Source organism: Passer domesticus, chromosome 4 (genome assembly GCF_036417665.1).
Source record: "Passer domesticus isolate bPasDom1 chromosome 4, bPasDom1.hap1, whole genome shotgun sequence".
Classification (NCBI taxonomy): Eukaryota; Metazoa; Chordata; class Aves; order Passeriformes; family Passeridae; genus Passer; species Passer domesticus.
In genome coordinates, this window is record NC_087477.1 from 44,139,575 (window position 1) to 44,161,759 (window position 22,185).

The 22,185-nt window shown below is 37.7% G+C and overlaps 1 long non-coding RNA gene across 8 annotated transcripts in view; it reads left to right on the top strand.

Moving 5' to 3' along the window:
- The window catches only part of LOC135299105 (uncharacterized), a 100,310-nt gene that overhangs the window by 16,399 nt on the left and 61,726 nt on the right, over positions 1–22,185 (top strand). For 5 of the 8 annotated variants that reach the window (XR_010361155.1, XR_010361156.1, XR_010361154.1 and 2 more), the window contains 2 exons: positions 93–148; positions 10,161–10,245. This is a non-coding gene — a long non-coding RNA (uncharacterized LOC135299105). Of the gene's footprint in view, positions 1–92; positions 149–10,160; positions 10,246–16,256; positions 16,428–22,185 lie in introns of all 8 variants that reach the window. The other 3 variants (XR_010361160.1, XR_010361161.1, XR_010361158.1) reach the window with 2 other exon arrangements.

Below are 22,185 nucleotides of genomic sequence, written 5' to 3' on the forward strand. Positions count from 1 at the left end.
TGTATACGTTCTGGGCTGAAATAGCAAATGTATATATTTTAGCCCCTATATTAATGAAGTGGCTGAGGTAACACACCTGTTTCTTTTTGAAGGTAAATCCTGCTTCAGCTACAAAAAAGGCACAAAGCAAGGCTCAGAGCATGATCAGGTAAGTGCTTGAGTACCTGATATGCTGGCTTTGAAAGTTCAGCTAAGCCATGTAATTAAGTGTGTGATTCTGCTGCAGTGGAAATTAAAATAGAGGACATTTTTTGGTGAATCTGTGTACAAAAGTACATTCCAGGTTTTAGAGATATAGGATTCTCCTTTTTTATTTGAGGAAAATGTTATCACAGAATTATGGAATGGTTTGGGTTGGAGACCAAAGATAATTTAGTTCCAAACCTCCTGCCATGGGCAAGGACACTTTCTGCTGAGCTAGGTTGCTCTAAGCCCTATCCAACCTGGCCGTGCACATTTCCAAGGATGGGACAGCTTCAGCTTCTCTCGGTAGCATGCTCCAGAGTGTCATAGTCGGCATAGTGAAGAATTTCTTAATCTGTAATCAAAATCTACCTGCTTTCAGTTGATAACTATTAGCCCTCATCCTGTCCTATCACTACCCTCCTTGATAAAGATCCACTGATAAAAAATGTTTGTGGCTTTTCCTGCATAAGGAGTTTTATTATTCCCCAGGATGGGATACCCAATGGGCACACTGCAGAGCATTTGATGACTGAGTTCTCTTTTCTTTCTCTTCCCTTTTCCTTGCTGCATATCTGAGTGGAAAAGTCCACATGCCAAGCTCAAACACTGAAACTAGCAAAGTAAGAGTAAGAAAGGTAGCAAGATGAGAAAAATTGGTGATTAATTCCCCTCTGGAGTTTAAAAAGAATTAGGGACATAGCTGTGCTCTTACATAATTTTCTGCCTGTTCTGTTCCCATGGTAGTAGAGCTTTTTTGCCATCTCTTGCTACTGACTGCTGAGGGAATTTTAAATCTGAGTGTACATTGTTGAATCTCACCAGCAGAGGTTTGGCGTTTATAACAGAAGCCCGCATACTTCCAAGTGATGTGTATTGCATACACATACAAATGAATTACAGTAGAAATAAAAATAATTCAAACGTTTTTAAGATGTCTGTAATTTGAAGCTCAGAATGGGCATAATAAAATTGTGGGTCTCCTTTGTAAAGAAAACACCCAGATGGGCTCACCATCTCCACTCCATATGGCACTTAGTCTCTGCTCTGCATCCCGCTGTGCTCACAGTGTAATCCATATGGACCTTACTTGATTGGTTTCCTGTTCCTGCAACACTGCCTGTCTGTTCATGGCTTTCCATCAAACATGCACTTACTGCTGAGAGAACACATTATTATGTGATGATTTCCTAGATTGCTGGAAATGTGAAAGCACCCATTTTTTGTGTTTTAATCTATGCTGTGGCTTTTGCCATTAGTGGTGAGGTAGAGTGCAGGCATATAAAGCCAATCTGCAGAATCTTAGCCAAGTTATGAGTGTTTATATGCACCCTCTAAAGACAACTAACAAACATTTCTCTGTTCAAGCAGCTTGCTCCTAGGGTGTGCAAGCCATGAAAAGGAGGGCCAGGAATTTGGAGGAAGGTCATGAACAGGTATCAAGTGGCTTTAGCTCTGAATGGGGTATAGAATGTAAGGGGAACTCTACAATTGCTAACGTGTCAATTGTATGTTCGTAGGTTAGAGACAAAAAGGGCAAAGGAAGTGCAAGTGACACTCTGTCAAGGTTTTCAATTTTCAAGGTGAATTAGCAGTGCTTGTACACTGCAAGCTGAAAACATGTGATGCGACTCTAAAATAGGGTTTACACCTGAAGATCCCAGGTCATAGAAATTCCAGCTTTGATGCTCACTAGATGTGTGCATAAAAAACCCGCAAGCATCTCATTAAGTATTGACACAAATTGTAGGAGTTGATCTTACAATCATATCTTGCTAGTGTTCATAAGAAAGGGGTTCAACTTTGATGTTATCAAGTTGTTTTGAAAGCTACATTCAGTTCTGATTGTCCTGATTCTAAAGAGATCCTCTAAGTAAGAGGATGCAATGTTGTATGATGAAAGACCATAAGAAAATGGCAGACAGACTACAAAGATAAAAATGTGGAAAAAGGGAAAGGAGAAGTTGGCCTAATGACTGTATGGTAGAGATTAAAAAGAATAAAGAGAAGGAAAAGGCTTTTTTGATGTATCTTTTGTTGTAGTGAACCATGCTAAAAAGCATTCTTTTGAACATATTGCAATTATCCTGTGGAACTCTGTCATTAAGTATTTCTATAGCAAAGAAAGTTGTGGTATTCAGTAAAGAATCGGATAATTGAACTGATGATGAAAACATTCAGAAATTTGTTACATGTTACATAAGTTATCTATAACTATGCATTTATTTGTTACATGTTACATAAATTATAACTATGCATTTAAAATTTTTTTAATGTGAAAGTATATGTCTGTATCTTATAGAAATTTACCTAGCTGATGGCCAGTAAGATTTAGGATTATGCTTGTCATATATATATATATATATATAGTGCTCACATACATACATTTGCATATATATATATATATATACACAAAATATATATGTATATTCATCTCACAAAAAACTCTCAGAGATTTTGGCATCTTCCTTGAACTGTGGATAGTAAAAAGCAGCATAAATGAAGCCTCGGGATTGGTGACACAACTAAAAATTCATAAAATATAGGCATGCTGAAGAACAAAGGGAGAAATCAGCATCTTTTTTACAGTCAGTATCTCTTCTACATGGTAATGTGTATATAAGGGAAAATACTTGTAATAAAATATACCCTATTATATCCTTTATTTTTATTGCTGTCATAACAGCTGATAAACTAAAACTGCTGATTGTGTCTGGTTTAGTGACAACTTGTAACAATTTCTCTTTCTTTTCCTGCATTTTGCCTTTACCCTTTTCTGCAAATCCAAGAAAAATTTAAACAAATTACTACTATAATTTACATCACAGTTTTGCACTATAATTATTTTCAGATATAATATATTCATACCTATAGATTTACAGATGTAGGTATGTTTTTTTCAGGCATCAAATTTGCTTGTGCTCTGCACACAGTACTAGATTCACCCTGGCAGCCAATGTATAATCACCATTGTTACTGTTCCACAGAAACACACATCAGGTGAGGTTGGCACCTTTGGATCATCTGACTGAAATTCCATCTCAAGGCAGGGACACCTAGGGCTGCTTGCTCAGGGTTGTATCTGATCAGGTTTTGAATATTGCTAAGGAGGCAAAATTCCATACCCTCTCTGGGCAACTTGTTGGGGAAAAAAAAAAGTTTTTCTTGTGCTTAAACATATTTTTCTGTGTCCAAGTTTGTGCCTTCTTGTCTAGTCATTGAGTCCCATGAGGAAAAGTTTGGCTCCATTTTCTTTTCTTCTCCCATTAGGTATTTACACATTTTAAAAACATCTCCTCTGGGCCATTACTTCAGTTTAAGCAGTCCCAGCACTTTCAGTCTCTCTTTATATGACAGATGTTCCAGTCCCTAATCATCTTTGCTGCCTTTTGCTGGCCCCTCTCCAATATATCCCTGTCTTCTGTTGGAGACCAGACCTAGGCACAGTCCTCTAGGTGCATCTCACTAGGCTGAGCAGCCCTCCCACTTCTGGCAATGTTCTTCCTAATACAGTCCAGGAGGTTCTTGGCCTTCTGCAGCACAAGGGCACATCAACCTTGGTTGATTTTCAACTTGTCTAACAGGACCCCAAGATCCTTTTTGGCAAAACAGTTTTCCAACCAGTCTTAAGGATGTACTGGTACGTGGGTTATTGTTTTGCAGGTGCAGGAATTTATTTTTCTGTTTGCTGTACTTCATGAGATTCCTGTCAGCCCATTTTTTCAGCTTGTTGAGATCTCTTTGAATATCAGCACCACTTTGTGGTTTATCAATTGCTTCTTTCAGTTTTTTTAATCATGTTCAAATTTTATGAACATCTAATGCTGTCGCATTAATTAATTAATTAAGATGTTAAACAGTATTTGCTCTAGTATTGACCCTTTGAGTACACTACTTACATGTCTTGGAGTGCTGCTGCTCTCCTGTGTTGTTTCTCCAGGAGATACTGAGGTTATTCAAGTTTCCCATGAGTATCATGGCTTGAAAAAATGAAATTATGTGAAGTTTTTGTCTGCATTTTCCTGATCAGGTGTCCTATAGTAGGCGCACACAGTTGTACCAACCACTTCGGTCTGACCTCTATTCCTGACCCCTAAGATCTCAGCTAGCTCATCATTCATCAGAAGGAAGATCTTCATGTATTCCATCGTGTATTCATTCCCATAAAATGATTCTTCCTTTGTGCCATCCTGACCTGTACTTAAGTGTTCCTAAAGTGGGACACGCCTCCATCCACTGCAGCACTTGAGTTGTATGAATTCTTACCACACCTCTAAGATGCTTTCACAGCCTTGCAGCTACACACTGACCTCTATTTCTTCATTTGTTCCCCCATTTCATGTGTTGCTATAGAGGCACTTCAGAGAGGCACCCAGCCATGCTCATTTTCTAGAAAAGGTGAAAAGGTATGAGTGTGTTCCCCATGATACTGTCTTTGCTTGTAGGTACTCTATTTCTGTACCTGTGTTTAAATGGACCCCTTTCAACTTTTTTAAAATTTCTTTTTTTCATAATAAGGATATTCACACCCGTCACCCTGGAACCCTTGCTTGCCAACCTAGTCCACCATTTCCTCATTTATTTACTGGCTGTGGATTTTGTCCCATTGTTCCCCTGCTTTAATCTTCCCACTTGCTTGCACAGCCTGATGACAAAGATGATTTTTTCCCCTTTGCAAGGTGGGTCCTGTCTCTTTCCAGCAGTTCTCAATCCTTGAATAGTCCCGTGGTCACAGTAAAGCTGGTTGTTGACCCACAGAATCAGTGATTCCTTGTCAGGATCAGGGAGACAAATTGACAGTGTGCTGGTGTCTTGTCCCTGCTTGTTTACTTGGCAAGACAGACCTTCTGCCAGTGCACTCCTCTTGCTGCCCCAGCCTCAGTAAGAGAGCCCAGGCATCCCTGCAGCCCCAGACCTGAGGAGATGCATCTGTACTCGAGCTGAGGCCCCAGATGTGCTGGGGAATTGCTCCGGTGGGGTGGGGACTGAGCCCCGCAGTGTGTCTCCACTGCTGCTGAGCAGCACATGTGCTGCTCTCCCCAGAGTTTCTGCCCCCACTGTGTGCCCTTCTGTATGAGCTGCTGCCTCTGTTACACAACAACCCATCGCCACAGCAAATGAATTTCTAGTCTGAACTAGCTGGTACCTAGATATTCTTTGTAACTCTGCAGTGGTTTGCTTCACCCTGCTTTAATACAGTGTCAGAAAAAAGCTTTGTGGTTTAACAGCAGGGAACTGTATTGTTTATTCAACAATAGATTAGGCCTGGAGAAGGGAAGGTGTGAGGGCAGGAATGGGTACACATAATCTCAAATACCAGCAGAATGTCAGACTTTTAATAACTTCATCAAAGCCAGAGATGTGTATTAACCTGTTCCATACTCAGGGAGATATGACCTGGGCAGAGAATAATTGAAAAGGGGTTAGCAAAAACCAAACAATATCTCTGGGGTTTTTGTTGGGTTTTTTCCTTGCTTTTTTTTTTTTCTTAGGCTATACAGACTTGCATTTTAGTTCTATGGTGTTTTCCTTTACTGTAATTTGAGATGCAAAGTCTTCCTTTACAAGTGGAGAAATAGTTTTTAAAATGTCATTTTGCTACAGGCATGAAGAAGTATTTATACACACAGATTAGCAGTCACTGTCTTTTTAATGAGAAAGGGGATGTCATTTTTCATGGTAGCAGATTCTGCTGTCATTGTTCTGCACTTTATTTTTTGCAACTCCGTAATAAATAACTGAATACAACAAAGCTGGATTGCTCTGAAATGAGGAAATCTTCAAAAACCTTCACCAAACCTCCAAAATGGTTATCTCTAAGGAATAGAGAGCTACTCTTTTTTTTTTCCCCCCTACATATATTCTCTTTCAGTAACACCTAGTAACACCATATTAACAAAATTTATTAGATTCTAAATAATGATTTTAAATGCTAACATTGCATTTAAAAATGAAAAAAATTGTAGATCTATGCAGGTGGTGGGGAGGGACAAAGTTCCATGAATGTGGAATCATTTTACATGTTATATAGTCCCAAGTGCTACCAGAAACAATGAGTGAAGCCTGAAGTCCCAGAGTAATTTTTTTCCTCACAAGTACATTTAGGCTCCTTCATTCTAGTTAACACATCATGGTTCCAGCTGTCTTTGAAGTACATGTGAATTCAGACATTGATGCTAATAGAAGCACTGCTGGACCCTGCGTAACTGAAATAATCTGGAAAACTACATTCCTCACAATGAATATTGCCTGAAAGTAAATGACCTGGACAAAATTTCTATGGAGTGGACACTGTATTGGATTTGCAGTAAAATGGGATGATAGTAGCAAGTCTAGTCTAGTCATGTCTGGTGCAGCACAGCTCTTGCCATTAGAGTTTGTCACAGACTATTTATGCTCCTACAAAGGAGTGGACTGTTCCTTTGTTTACCTGGGCACCAGGTAGAACTGTGACCTGATGGTGACCCTTGTGAAGTAAGAAAGGACTGGTTTTTGGGCTTTTATGACCTTTGAGTTTGTTTGTGGTTTCCTTCCCCCCTCTCTCCACATTTCCATACCAACAAGGTTTTGAACGAATTACTTCATCATTAAAAGAAAAATTTCAGAGAGCAGGAAAGATAAATAGTACTGAATTCCAGAAATCTGGTGTTCACGACAAATACTGAAAATTTATGAGGAACCACATTAGTATTTCATAAGTTTACTTTATAATCTCTTTTGTATACGTGAAGGGAATGTGTTGTTGTTTAAATGATACAATATTTATGTTTTATCTTCTTTATTGTGAAGACCTATATATATTATAAATTTTGATGGGTCACAATTCTGATATACACCACAGTTAGACACATCATTATGCCTATTGAAACTCAGTGGGATGAAAGATTAGGTCAAATATCACTCTGAAGTGGAATTTTTATATTAACCTCTGTTCTAATTTTCAGACTTTCAAAAAAGGTCTAAGTGGATGTGGATTCATGTTCTTGCAGTATGCATGTTTTGGCAAATGGGAATTTATTTACTTTTACCTTATTTTACAGAGACAAATATCATGGATATACATTTACTTGATATATATTTGTTTCTATGTGTAAGCTTCAGAATTTTCGTGTTTTCTGCATAGTAAAAGTTGTTGCATGTAATGTTACTATACAAGGTTCCTGAAGATTAAAAGGGGAAAATGAAGAAAGTATTTTAAGCACTTTTAGTGAGCATTGTAAAAATATGTAAGGTAACTTACATATTTATACATGTAAAATTCTACATTTTTACATATAAAATATGTAAGGTAACTGTGCCAGTTAACAGATGCCATTAGTTGCTATTGAAAGAGGTGAGCCAGAGCTGCAGTAAATGCAGGAAGTTCTGCTTGGAAACAAGAAACCACTCATCAAAACAGAACTTTCCTTAGCTTTAGTGCCATCATGACAGAACTTCAGTTGTGCTATTAAGAATTATTTGTATGTTCAAGCTAAGCATACCAAGCTAAAAGGTAAAGTGGAATGAACGAATAATATTTAGGTACAGATCATAATGTTTTCCAACCTTGTGACTGGTCTGGAACTCCCCTTATTTGAAAGGAAGCTTCTGCCATGGGAGAGTAGATTTTCTTGCTATGGGCTCTTCAATATTCAAAGTTAGTAGGCTTTTCCTCCCAGCTGTTGAGAGCATCAGACAGGAATGCAGAGATTGTTATCACTTCAGGTTCTTTCTTGAGACATTTGAGAAGCTGGGCACACTGAAAGAAGCCCTGGACATGCAGAAGGATGAACACAACCAAACCATAGCAGTCATGATGCTGATAGGGTGCTCCATATTTGGTAAAATGTGATAGAAGTCCCATTATGGGGCCTCCCCTCAGCCCTGTGCAGTCAGCATTCTTTGTAACATTAGAAGAGTTTTCATAGTGTGATAAAATGTAATTAAGCAACACTGAGTTTGAAATTAATTTGGCAACAACTCAGATGTTTCTCAATACTTTGTGTTGTTCATTAGTGTGAAAAACTGCGGCCTTTACCACATTTACATTCATCTGAGGAGTATGTAATGAGGGAAAGTAGCAAGAAAACATATAAAAACTGTCTGTATAGCAATGCAATAGCAGTTAAGAAATATAATAAAATGAACACAACCACCTAGAATTAAATGCTAATTAGAATGATGTATTGTGGCCATTCACAGAGTTTGATGTAAGTTCTTGATTACTGGTGAGCACAGACTGTTCAGCAACAGGCAGAGAAACTTTCTAGATCCATCTGTCTTCCAAAGTGGTCCTATTCAAAGTGCTTTCCTATATGATATTCAACTGATTATCTGAATCAAACATTTTAATTAATGTTTCAGCACCAAAATATGTGTTTTATTTACTGACCATGGGGATTCCTCATCCCTCTCATTTGCAATAATGACCCTGTGAAAAAATGTTATTTTATTTTTCTGTGTAGGAACAGAGTCAGGAAGAATTTAGCCATTGGGCTGTTGATTCCAGTGCTTCACAGCTGTAGGCAAGCATTAAATACAGTGGTTTCCAATCCCTTCTAGCAAAGTAATACAACTAGAAAAAAAGTTTAATTTTTTAGTTTTTTAATTTTGACTTGGTTTGTTTTTTCCTCTTCATCATACAGACAAAATCAAAATATTTTATTGTCATTGCTTCTGAAAATCTTTGACTCCCTGTTCTGTTGTGGAACTAATCACAGTCTACTTTAACCTTACTGACTTCAGAGGTATTGTTTGGAGTTATGGTATTATTGCATGGTGCAGTAGTTCAGACCACAGCTGACATACCATTAGAATATTTTTGTCTGCAGTTTAAGAAATCTGCAGCGTAATACTGTGTTTCACAGGGATTTTGCAATAGCTTATAGCACTTATACAATTCTGCAAGGAAAAAGAAAAGGAGAGAAAAATGGGCTGGAAACCTTAAAAGAGTCTGTCTTTAATTAGTGCTATTTAATTTATTCTTTTTATTTTTCTGAATCATCTGCCACCCTGAAGCATAGACACCTTCATTAAAGTGTTTTTCTCCCTCCAGAAGGAACTTTCAATCTATTTTATTTGACAACTAACTAAAGTGTATAGTTTTCCTTTCTTCACTTTCATGGCCTATTAATTTCCCTTATAAGGCCAATCAATTTTGTTACCATTAACCAATGCTACCACATTAGATCAAGAAGTAGAAGCTGTTCCCAAGCTACATCTCTGTGACTTCTGTTGCTAAAATGGTCTTCCTCAATGCTGATTAGGTCCAAAACACTGTGACCTTGGAGACTTGCATTCACCTAAAGCAAAGAAAAATCAAGTAATTTTGCCAACAAGCAATGTAGTGTGAACAGCCAAAGGTAACTGACAGCTTTTTGAGAATGGCTGTCAGGTTTGTGAACCTTGCATGCAGTGAGAAGCTCCCCAGTGCCAAACTGGTTCCAAGGACTGCACATTACACTGAGGGTGCTGTGAATTTGCCAGCAGTGCCCAGTATACTATTTCAGGATTAAGACATTTGCACAATGCAAGGACCAATGCTGTATGCAGTCTCCATCAGAAGACTGGGATGTGGGATAATGTAGGTGATAACGAGAAAAAATGGTGTCAGCTTCATTGCAGTGGGAACAGGGGAAGCTCCTCAAAAGCAGGATGAAGACTACATTTTTTAGTAGTATTCAAAGTCACAGAATGATTTACAAAGAAAGAGAAATTGATTTAGGATCTCAGTGTAGTCTTAAGGATCAGTCATAACTGGGAGGTAATTACAGAGGTGAAAGTAATGCTATGATTTAAGAAATAAATATGAGCTCTTTCCTGGAGAGGAGTGGTGGAAATCTCCCCATCCTGGGCGATGATGTCTGTTAAAAAAGAGGGGAACACGGAAATAAGGTTCCTATGAAGGACACAAAATTGAGAATTTTCTAGGAAAACATTTTGTTGCTTAAGAAAAAAAAACCTCTGTGTCAGTAATTTCTGTGTTATCTATGTAACAGGCCTGGGTGGACAAGAAATGAGGAGAGGAGTGAAGACTCAGACTCGCCTGCCAGTTAATGCAGTGATGCCCACAGTGTTTACTTGGTAGGTGAGAGAATCACACACAGTGTCATGCTTTGCTCACAATAGCAGATTAAATCTCTTTCATCTGTCTCAAGTAAATACTTTTATTAGTTTACAGATCACGACAGAATAAAATTTGCTCTTTCAGCTTTGCTGGTGATTTTTTCGCGTTTGGTAATTCAATATACAATAAAGCCCTGAATTTCCAACTTCCCCAAATCAGGTGGAGGAACTGCACTCTTGTTAACCCTCTCTTCTGATTCTTCTTCCTGTCTTCCCTCATTTCTGTTTTGAAAGTTTCCTTTCACAGAGACAGGAAGCAATTTTAAATAATAAAAATTCTTTCCTAGCTTGCTCTGGCAGGCATGATATTTAGGTTTTTTATTTTTTTTTCCCCTTAGATTTATGTATCTCTTAGGCTGTGCAAAGTAAGATAGGTCTTTGAATGTCTGTTCAAAATATATACCCAGGAATTCTATGGTCCAGGAATTGCATGACAAAATGAGTGGACACATCAATGGAATTTTCTCAAATGATAAAATTTACGCATTTACTGATCTGGAGCTGAGATTTAAATAAAATGGTTTGATACCTAACAGGTAATTTTTGACAGACAGATCTCTCTGGCTTTAGAAATGCCAAGGATTAGAATTAGAAACTCCAGCTTTAAGGTAAAAGAACAATTTCTACTGGTATTGAGGTGATACATAGAAGTAAAGTCCAGAGCATATAGAAAAAGGTTAAATTTAGAGGATTTTTACCTTGACTAAGGTATAAGAAGAATTTAGATCATTAGTATTTTTTATAAGGTCTAATTTATATATGACTAGGCAAGTAACCTACCTTTATTTGCTCAATTTTGTGATAAAAATTCAGGGAAAGTCCTTTTGTTCACACAAGTATTTAGGGCTTCTGTGTGTGTGTGAGTGAGGCTATGGACCATGAATGGCTTTGGGGTTTTTTGGGTGGATTTTTTATTTTTTTTTAATTTTTTTTTTATTTTTTTTAATTTTTTTTTTTTTTGGGCAGACAAGGGTATTCATGCTGAAATTTTTTAACTATCTCCATAATATAAAAATGCTTTTTGCATCTATGAGTTATGGGTTAGCAACCAGAGGGAGACAAAAACTGTTTTAAAACAAGAAATAAATAAGCTTTGGTGTTAATTAATGTGAGCAGAAAAAATTGAATTTCAGGATCATATTAGTAATAGCAAAAAAATAATCACTGAAAGATCAGGTCTGTGCTCCTGGGACAAATTACTACTCTGGAAGATTTGGCTGATCAGCCTCACCTCAGTCCCTGGGAAGGTGATTGAAAACCCAATCCTGGAAGCCATTTCTAGGTGCATGAAGGACAAGAAAACAGGAGTAGTCAGCATAGACCCACCAAGGAGAAGTAATGTTTAGACAGCATGAAAATATTGTGCAGTAAAATGGTTGTCTTGATAAATGAGGGGGGAGCAGTAGATGCTGTTTCCTAGATTTCAGTAATTATCTCACTCTTGTTTCCCGTAAGAGTCTCGCACAGAAGTTGTTGAAGCATGGACTGGATTGAAAACTGGCTGAATAGCCTGGACTAGGCATGGCAATCAGTGGTACAAAGCCTGGTTGCAGGCTGGCAATCAGCAGTGTTCCCCAGGGGTCTGTAGTTGTTCCAGTCCCTTACTAAACCTTCAGAAATGGTCTGGATGGTGGGGCAGAGTGTACTCTCAGCAGGCCTGCTGATGACCCTGACCTGAGAGCTGTGGCTGATATGCAGGAGGGTTGAGCTGCCATCCAGAGGGACTGTGACAGGCTGGAGAAAGGGAGAAAAGAGACAGACTAACTTGCTTGCATTTACATTAGTCTTCAACTAGGATGCCTGTGGGATCTGCACTCTATGTGTGGATTTGAACTTCCTTCTTTGAGCTAATGCCCCCTTTATGCCCACATTTTAGGAGAGATCTACAGTAATTTCTAATCACGTCATGGCCTCTAACATGAACATAATGAACACAGATGAAGGTCTATATGATTTTTTCACTGCTGTTCTTAGTTGAGCTGTCCTTTCCATACTGACTGTCACACTGAAAAATAATACAGGTTGTATAAAAGTAGACCTGTTCTCTAAGCTTGGTATATACAATTTCCAGGTGAATATGAATATTTATTAATTGATCTGTAAATTTTTACTAAGGCATTTAAGATTATACATTTCTGAACCTATAAAATGTACAATATAGTACTCAAGATGAAGGTGTTGGAATCTCTTGCATACTTGTCACAATCCAGGTATTCTCATGCTGTTTCAGTTTGTCCATGTTGCAAAATGCATTATGGATAAATTTACATTTCCTAGAGGTGTTTCATATGTATTGAGGCCTAGGTGAAACAAATATTGTAGAGCACATGAGCAGATTTCCAGAGGCTTTAGTAGTGTACATAATTCTCCTGACTCATCATCAAAATTAGTGCAAATTGATGTAATATTTCTTTAGAAAACTTGCACTTTTTTACAGCTGAAATCAAAATTGGAGTGAAATTTGGCAGGGATCAATGAGAGTCAGCAGAGAGAATAAAGTAAGCCAAACAGCATAAATAAAGTAAGCCAAGCTGAGACAGCCAAACAAAGTAGCCTGGTTGTTCAACAGGCAGGGCAAGAAAATCTGATCCAGTGGCATGACTGCCTGTCTGGAGTCAGGTGCAGCTATGTAATGTCCTGGTAGTCACCAGCAGCCAAAGCGCAGCAGAAGCAGTAATTCTTAAGGAGCTGAAAGAGGAAAATAATCAGATTCAAAAACTCAAGACCTTATTTGCCTAAAAAATGAGTTCTCTAAGGTAGTTGATAAGATTACACAATAAATGCACTAATGTAGGTAAGAACAATGTGACATAACTGCCTGAAAGAAGACGCAACAAAACTGCAAGGGAACAGAGACTGTTTCCTGTCTCTTTGCTTGTAAATTATGCAATCTTCATTCCTTGTAACTCAACACAGATGGACTAGATGTTTGTTACTTATGTGTCTGACTTCCTGATTATGTGATTCAGTCACTAAAAATGTCAGTACAGATTCCTTTTTTGAAACACTACCACAGGTCCACTAAATGTTTTAGAAATGCTGGATGAATCTTTCCTGAATTCCATCTGTACTCCTGTGAAACACCCCTGTTTCAGCTCCTTTTCAGTCTTTTCTACTGTTTCTTTGGGGGTCACTGTAGAATTGGGGTAGGGGCTGTCTGCAAATTCTACCCATCTGCTCACTGCTAAGAATTGATTTTTACCTACTTCTTGTTTTCCTCAACACCTCACCTTCAGGATTCTGTACTTCCCAGAAATGAGGAGTAACTTTTCTCATAGCTGTAGTCTTTTAAATTTCATGATTTATCTATGTAGAAATGAACTAGACCTCCACTTTATAATGGATTTCATACTTCTGAATCCCTGTTATACCATGCATTTTTATGTGTCTTTATCACTTTTTCTTGCTGCATGTTACAATTTGTTCTATTCTCTGCTGCTGTTCTGCTAAACTGGGAATTTGCTCTCTCCTGCTGAACACAATTCCAATAGTGATGTAGTATGCTGTAAAGGCAATGCCCTTAGGTTCAGCTGAACTAAATCCTTCCAACCTCTGTAGCCTTTTGAATTATCTCTTAACTGCCTCAATTCCTTTTCATCAAACTGTTCAATCAGTGATGCCTGTGATGTTAAGTGCTGAAATACAGACTCACCTGAAAAAGAAGCTTAAGCAGTCTGCATTAGACTTTGTTTCTTTTGTTCATTAAGCTGCAAACCACTACCAGAGAAAAATATTCTGGAGTTTCATGTCCTGTTAGTACAGATTTAGTGTACATTTATGACAGGTTACACTATTCCTCTTAACTCTATTACAAACATGCTCTAAGACTTTCATGTTTGATTATCCACAGAATCATACAGAATCCATAGAGTCATAGAAACGTTGAAGTTGGAAGAGCCCTTTAAGATTGTTCAGCCCAACCATCCACCCAGCAGAAACACCATTAACTCCTAAACCACATCGCCCTCACCAGATCCAGACACCTCTTAAACACTTCAAGGCATGGTGACACCACCACCTCTATGGGAAACCTATTCCAATGCCTGACTACCCTCAAAAATGAAGGGTTTTTACTAATATCTCTGAATCTCCCCTGGCTCAGCTTCAGGCCATTTTCTCTGGTCCTCACTGCAGGCATGGTGGAAGAGACTGACCCTCTTTTGGGTGATTGTGGAGAGCAATAAGGTTCCCCCTGAGCTTCCTTTTCTCCAGGCTAAACAATCCAGCTCCCTTAGCTGTTTCTCATAGAACATGTTTCTACAACCTTCACAAGCCTTGTTGCCCTTCCCAGGACATGCTCCAGCATCTCAATGACCTTTTGGAAGTTAGGGGTCCAGAACTGAATGCAGTACCTGACGTAAACTCAAACAAGTATTAATAATACATCAAACTGTTTTATAAAGTATCTCTAATTATGGCCTAATTTCTCATATGTCTTGCAGCTTCGTGATCTTTGTCTTTTGAATTTAACCTGCTTGTAAATCCTTAGTATATGTATGGGCTTAGCAATTTAAACAAATGTAACCAGTTTAATTTTCACTTTTGTTTTTCAGTTTAAGATTAATTTATTCTTCCAGAAGAACTATTTTTCCTCTTGATGTTATTTTGGTGGGGACTTCAGTGACTTCATTTTATCACTGAAAACCTCAAGCTACATTTTACTGTCTAATATTCAATTTGATATCAATAGCCAATCTATAATTCAGAAGTGTTCCCTCTGTGTAGGGCAAGATGCCAGCCTCTGTAATCCCTGCATTCAGCTTTTGAAGACCTAGGCTCTCTCTAGAAGTCCTTTTCAGCTTTTTGTTTGTTTGTTTTGTCTTGGTTTGTTTTTTTTTTCTTTTTTTCTTTTTTTTTGCAACTATTTCTTTTCATGCAGAGCACTGATATGTTGAATTTAATATGGTTAAATTGAAAATTATTGTCAAATTGCTGTGTTAATGGTGTCTAAGTATGGGTATTGGATGCTTGGATCTGTACATGTTTTTACATTAATGCACTTCTTGCCCATCACAGCTTATTCTGGTTCTATGATTTTTCTAACTTATTATTGTCTTTCCATTTTTTAATATCCCCTTGTGATAATCGGTTTGTCCAGTGTTACTGCATCTCAGTTTCCTTCTAATGTCTTTTTGACATGTTCTTATTGCTTCTCCTGATTTAGATTTCTATTTTGTAGCTGTCATTCCAGTAGCATTATATCTTTGATTCCAGTCACTATTTGATCTCTTCTAATGGAATCAGTCAGTATGCCATAATTACATGGTGGACTTGTTAAGTGACTGTCAGTCAAAGATTCCTCAAATTTAGAGAAATGAAAGAAATTCTGTTCTTTGAGAGGTGCATGTGATGACAATGATGTCCTTCAAAAGTTTCCCTTTTCTTAGGAGCACAGTATTTTTGCTGCACATTTTCAGAAACAGGTTTTTCATTCTCTATTAGAACCAAGCTAAGAAGTAAATGGAGAATTTCAGGTACTGCTATGTTCAAAAAATAGCATCACCTTTTTGCGATTGCTTTTGAGCCAAGTTTGTCTTGGACAGGTTCAAAACCCTGCATAAATCTTCTCTGATTCTGCAGCTTTCTCAAAGAAAATCAGTTGCTGCTCACTCTCAATAGTATTCTTCTCTCTGTTTCAGTTTCTTTGGAAACTTATTTTTTCAAAAGCTTATTTCAGTATAATGCAACAGCTGTAGGATGTCTGGTTAGAGAGCAGCCATTGAGAAATTACAAACATTGTTTCTGTGTGATCTAAATTTCTTTGCTTATGTAAAAAATAACCAACACACACCAAAACTTTTAAGAAACTATAGAGAAGGTAACTGACTTCTTGCCATTTAGAGTTTTAAGTGTTGAACTGTCTTTTTTAATCAGACTTGTCTTGACACAGGTGTTTTGGGGTTTTAAAAATTTATTCTTTATTTTGCCACTCTGCCTTGCCCCTCTGTCTTTTGTCCTCTGTGTTCCAGGACCACAGTCTTTCTAGGATGCTGGTTTATGTCTGTATATACCAAAATGACAAGGTTGTTTACTGCACAAGAAGATCACACTTCAAGGTCACACTGGCTTAAGGTGCACCACCAGCTTAGGCTGCAAGGGAAAGTTCATGCAGGGAAACCTCGTGGCCTTCATTTGGGATGGTAAGGTGTGCTGTGTTGTCTCCATCCCTATTTTTAGTGCAGATATTTAGTGAACCCTATACAGTCAAAATTAAATATTTGAGAAAAAGCTAATAAAAATTCATAAATAATGGTGGGGTTACTGTTGTATAGGAGTGGATGTTTCAGCTCAGTTTGCTGTTTTGGCTCTACTGTGCAGAATTGTGTTAAGATCACATTAAGGATTCCCACATGACTTACAGAGTAAGGTCTTCTTGCTGAGCTGAAGTGAAAAGAATCATCACCACATGATAGAGTTTGAAAACTGCTATCAAAATATCAAAAAAGTCATTAGTTAGGCCATCATTGTCTTCTTTCACCTTTCCCCTGAAACCCTCAGAGATCCTCATGTCTAACCCTTCATTTATGTAGCTAAGATTTTCAGTCTGCTGCAATGCTGAATTTAAGAGTGTGTGGAGAGACAAATAGTCTACTTTTGTTTTCTGAAGCAAACATGATGAATATGTCTGAAGAAGGTTTGGAAGCTAATAAGATGACCTAGAGGGGATTAAAAATGAAGTATGGAAATGTGTTCATTGTTTGAAAGGACAGATTGAGCTTACCACAGAAAGCCTATCATATGTTTTAATAAAAATACGGCTCAGTCACGTTCAGGGTAGGAATAGTTCATTTGGGTGAGAAGATATTATCAGCATTGCCAGCAATGTTAAATAGGATTTTGTCATCAGCTTGTCATAGCTTCAGTTTCATTGCCTCTTGCATCCTCCTCAACATTCCATGGTGGACCAGCAGTAGTCTGGTACAGAGGTTACCTGGGAGATTCCATGCAAGCAAAACCTCCTGTGCCTCTGTGATCCTATGCTACCCATAGGCACTATGATGAGGAACTTGAACAGTCTGTACTTTGTCCTTTTCATATAACTTTCTGTAGGCACTGTTGAGCAGATTATAGGGCTTGATGAACCTTTTGGTAGGCTTAGTACAGTTCTTTGTTTTGTTTTATCTCTCTTTAGAGAGAAGAGGGAAGGTGAGTATCAAGTTGTCCCTTGAAAATTTTAAGTTGCTTTCATATTAGTTTCCCCCTTTGTAACAGGAGAGCTCAGTGCATAACTCCTGAAACATCTTAAGTATGTTGTGTGATGTGAGTCCGCCTTCCCTCTGATGCACCAAATTGCGCAGCTCTGTCATTTGCTCTGTCTGAATTATTAATTCATAAATTAATAATTTTGTCCTAATGAACTTCTAACCCCAGGATTAAATTATTTAAGAAGAAAAAGAGGGATATTTGAATGATAGCAACTCATCCATGTTGGCTACAGGCACTCAAACCATCCTTAGGAAACTACTCCTGTTGCAGAACTATTGCAATGTTGCATACCATGGTTGCATGACGCATCTTCTCATCTCAGGACTTACTATACGTCCAGATGCTGATGGAGAAAGCAGTTAAAGATGGGCCTGTATCTTTGTCTGTGAGATTGTATGATATCTGGATAAATATGAAGTTCTGAAGCTATAAAGTAAAACTTAGGGAAAAACAGGGAAGTTATGCAGGTAATTTAGGGAATACATAAAATGGCTATTGGTTACCTTTGCAATTTATGATCTTGACAAGCTATTCTGTGAAAACAGTAAGGAAACTGTAGGAAATTTAACAAACATTTTATCTGAATACAGCAACAGTGAAATACTCTATCATCCATCTGTTGATTCCCCCATCTATTCATTTGGTGATTACTGTAGCATTTCCTTTGTCACAAAACATGCATCACAGAGTAGACTTCTTGCTGAGGGAGTCATTTTAAAATGGCAGCCCATACTGAGAGACATCAGAACAATTCACAGCTGGGCAGATGTCGAAACAGTGCTGGTATAATACAGCATTTTTAAAAGGCACCATAGTGATTCATTTGCGGATTCAGCCTTTATAGCTACAACATTTATCCCAGAGTATTCCAGTGAATTGCCCTTAGTTAGGAATCTAAACATGTCTACCCATGTTGTGAGAACACTTGACTGGAGTGTCTGGGTGTTAAGTAATGATCTCAGACATACCACTAATACCTCTTTCCTCTTCTGAGATAGAGCATCTATTACATTGGAATATAAATAAAAGTTATTAGTTTGGATTTCCAAAGCAATCCATTTTTGCAATGAACATGTCTATGAAAAGCTATATTAGGCTTCTTTTACCTTCTATCTCTTGGAAAAAAAAAGTAAACTTTTCTGAATGACTCTTCAGGCTGAGATTTTTGTGGGAAGATCATGACATCCACCGGTTAGGATACAACTTTAGGATACAAAGTGTGAAACCCTCACAAGTAACCAGAATTGGAACAGTTTGTCTCTTCTGCCTCAATTCTGGATGTGCTTTTCCTCTTGCATCTCTCCTGCGCAGTTCCAGGAATGTTGTGTAGATCCTCTTGAGTGCATTTTTTGAATGGAGGAAGTAATACTGACCACGGATATATATTCTTGTCTTATGGCAAGTCTAATAGCATAGCCAAGTTTCCTCATATTTACTGTAAGCTTGAAGTAAATGCCTGTGGGTTAATGTGGATTAAAAGACACTTGGTAATTTGTTCAGTCATGGGAATGTGATTTTGTGCTTGATGTATGTTTCAGTTCAGCCAAGAATGTAATGCACCATGGCATGTACACCAGAAAAATCTGAGAGGCCTAATGGTGCCTTGCAGCAAGCTTTCAGGAAGGATGCTCAGGTTCTTAAGCAGTAATTATTTTGTGAGTCATCCTATGTAAGGAAAGAATTTTTGTGTATAAATCAAATCCAGTTTTTAAGGATTACACTTTGCCTATCAACCACTGATATCCCAAAGTAGATGAATATCCAACTTGGTGGATAGATACTCAGTAGGATCATTCTGGGTCCCTATACAGTAAATGGTAGATGAAAAATAAATACGATGTCTAAGATAAGGAGTGTAGGTTTTTGATCTCTGATGTGCCATAAAAGAAGAGGAAGTTTGTGGGCTGTGTATGTTATTGAGTGTACAGCACTACTGCAATATGAGTGACTGCAAAGCTGGTTATATAGTTTTGTGGAAGATTACTTGCTAAATCACCTGCCAGGATACACATATAAGGGTCTTGTGAGACCCATCTCATATTAAGGACTTGAAAGAGGAAAAATTGCAAAAATTTCACTGCAAAATGCAACCTTTGGTGCTTCTAGGAAATTCTGTGTGAGTCATATACTGGCAGTAGTAAAAGCTAGAAATTAGCACAGCAAAGGATGTCAGTCAGGGGTTATAATATAGGACAATTTTTCAATTTTTGCTTTGGAAATTGCCTGTGTTATGCACTAACTGCTTATTTGACATGTTGCTGTCTAAGTGAAGGCAGTGCTAATGCTGTTTGTTTTCAGAAATATGCTGCTTATTCCATTAACATGTAACAAAACAATTTAATTTCAGCATTTATTAAATTGTTAGTATATAAAAGTAAATAAATAATAAGACCTATAGGAAAGACTTTAGGAAGAAAGGATTAAAAATATTATTTGGATGATGATGTAAATATAAAAGAGCACAAGCATGTGATATATTGTGGGAAGCCTATCACCAAGACTGAAAGTATATTTACATGTGTATGAAAGTCTCTGAAAAGTTTGAATAAATTTTCTTCTACTTGTGAAAAGACCAAAAAAATTGTATTGCTTACTTATAGAACACAGTTTAATTTAAGTTACACTGAGAAATATGCTGCTGGCCTAACTTCAATTTTTATAGTAATTTAGTTGGAACATTAGACCAAGAAAGCAATTCAGGCCACCAGCTTTCTTTTGTCACTTACCTGGGAAACTCCTAATACTGTTTCTATTCTAGATTTTTTATTTTTCTATGTGTCTGGGATTAAGTATCTCTGTGTAGTGTAGAGTTTGAACAGCTATGTGTTCAGATGACAGCTAAACTCCATTACAGTTCAGAGATGCAGTGCCTGAAATGCTAAATTCTTCAGAGATTTTCTGCCTTCAGGAATTGCCAGAGTGGGCACTTTACCAAGGGACCAGAGGTGAGGTAGAGGCATCAGAGTTTAGTTCAGGTTAGCATCTGAATTTTTATCTTTTTTAAAACAAGAGGGTACATCTCAAGATACTGAAATATTAGTTTTAGTCCATCTCTGCTCAAAAGCTGCTTCTGCCCCTGAGATTGCTGTAATCACTGAGTTGAAATGAAATGCTTTAATTTTGCTGTTGAACTTACAGTGCTTGGCAGCAACAACATGATTCTTAGAATGGAGAGAGTCTGGGGAAGACAAGATATCACCTGGGAGCAGGAAAAGAAATTGTCCTGTTCATGTTCTATATTAATGCAATCTTCTGGTTTATTCAATTTGCTTGTGAGTTAGAAGTATGTGTATGAGGCAGAGAGACAGGGGAGGATATATAAGTATTGTACCCAGGATTGTCAGGGAGTTTTAAAGTCAATCACTTCTGATACATTTTCCCCAAACTGATCTTTAGTAAAATTCTTTCCCCGCCTTGAGATTATGTCACTTTTATATAGTTGTATAAAATGCATAATGTGAGAAGGGCTGCATTGGTTTTGCCACTGGGAGCCTGAGACTAGTGTTGTCTCAAAGGTAATAAAAATCTGTATGACGAATGTTCATTTAGCATGAAATAGTCTCAGTATTTAAAAAAAATTAATTGTTATTCAATGTAACTATTTCAGTGCATACACTATTTCAGTAATCTGAAAAGTGTTTATTTTATCTAATATTCTATTTTAGAAAGATGATTTTCACACTGTAAATATCATAATTTCTGAACAGTTAACAGCATTCAATGCTATCTATACCTTAAATTATCATCTGCAGTCAGGGGAAACAGATTAACTTCAATTGTATAAGGCCGAATAATTCTACTGTATTTAAAGTCATGAATGACAGTAAAGATTTTAAGTGTGTGCTTAAATATATCTATATTAACACCAAGCATTAACAATTAAATCCTGATCTCATCATAGAATCACAGAGTATCCTGCATTGGAAGGGACTCACAAGAACCTTCAAAGTCCAACTCCTGGCCTTGCAGAGCACCATCCCCAAGAGTCACACCCTGTGCCTGAAATACTTGTCTAAATGCCTCTTGAGCTCTGTCAGGCTTGGTGCTGTGACCACTGCCCTAGGGAGCTGTTCCAGTGCCCAAACACCCTCTGGATCAGGAAGCTTTTCTTAATATCCAACCTAAACCTCCCCTGACACAACTTCATGGCATTCCCTCAGGTCCTGTCATTTGTCACCACAGAGGAGAGATCAGTGCCTGCCCCTCTGCTTCCCCTCATGATTGTATTAATCTAGTATAGCTGTCAGCATGTATGTCTCTATTATGTATGTAATTTTAAACTTTTAAAAGTAATAAGAAATATGATAGATACCCTTCATCTGCTAAAATGGTAGAAGCCATGAAGACAGAAAATAATAAAAGTTTCTGCTGAGATTACAGGTCTCTAAAGCTCTGTATTTTGAAAAACTATGCAATGTGCATAATTTATGTTTTTTGATCCTTTAATAATTAGAATCTGGATTCTTGGTGTAATTATTAATCTCTATAAACAGTCAAGCAAGACACCTCCAAAGAGTAAATTATAATGCTTAAAAGATCTCATCTTTCAGGCTATGGCATACAGTGTTTGAATAGCACGGTGTGGGTAACCTTTTTGTTTGCAGGAAACAGGTGAACCCCAGCATTAGGGAACAGCGCAGACATCCCAAATTTGTCTGGAGAACTGGCAAAACCCTCTGACCCTGCAGGTTT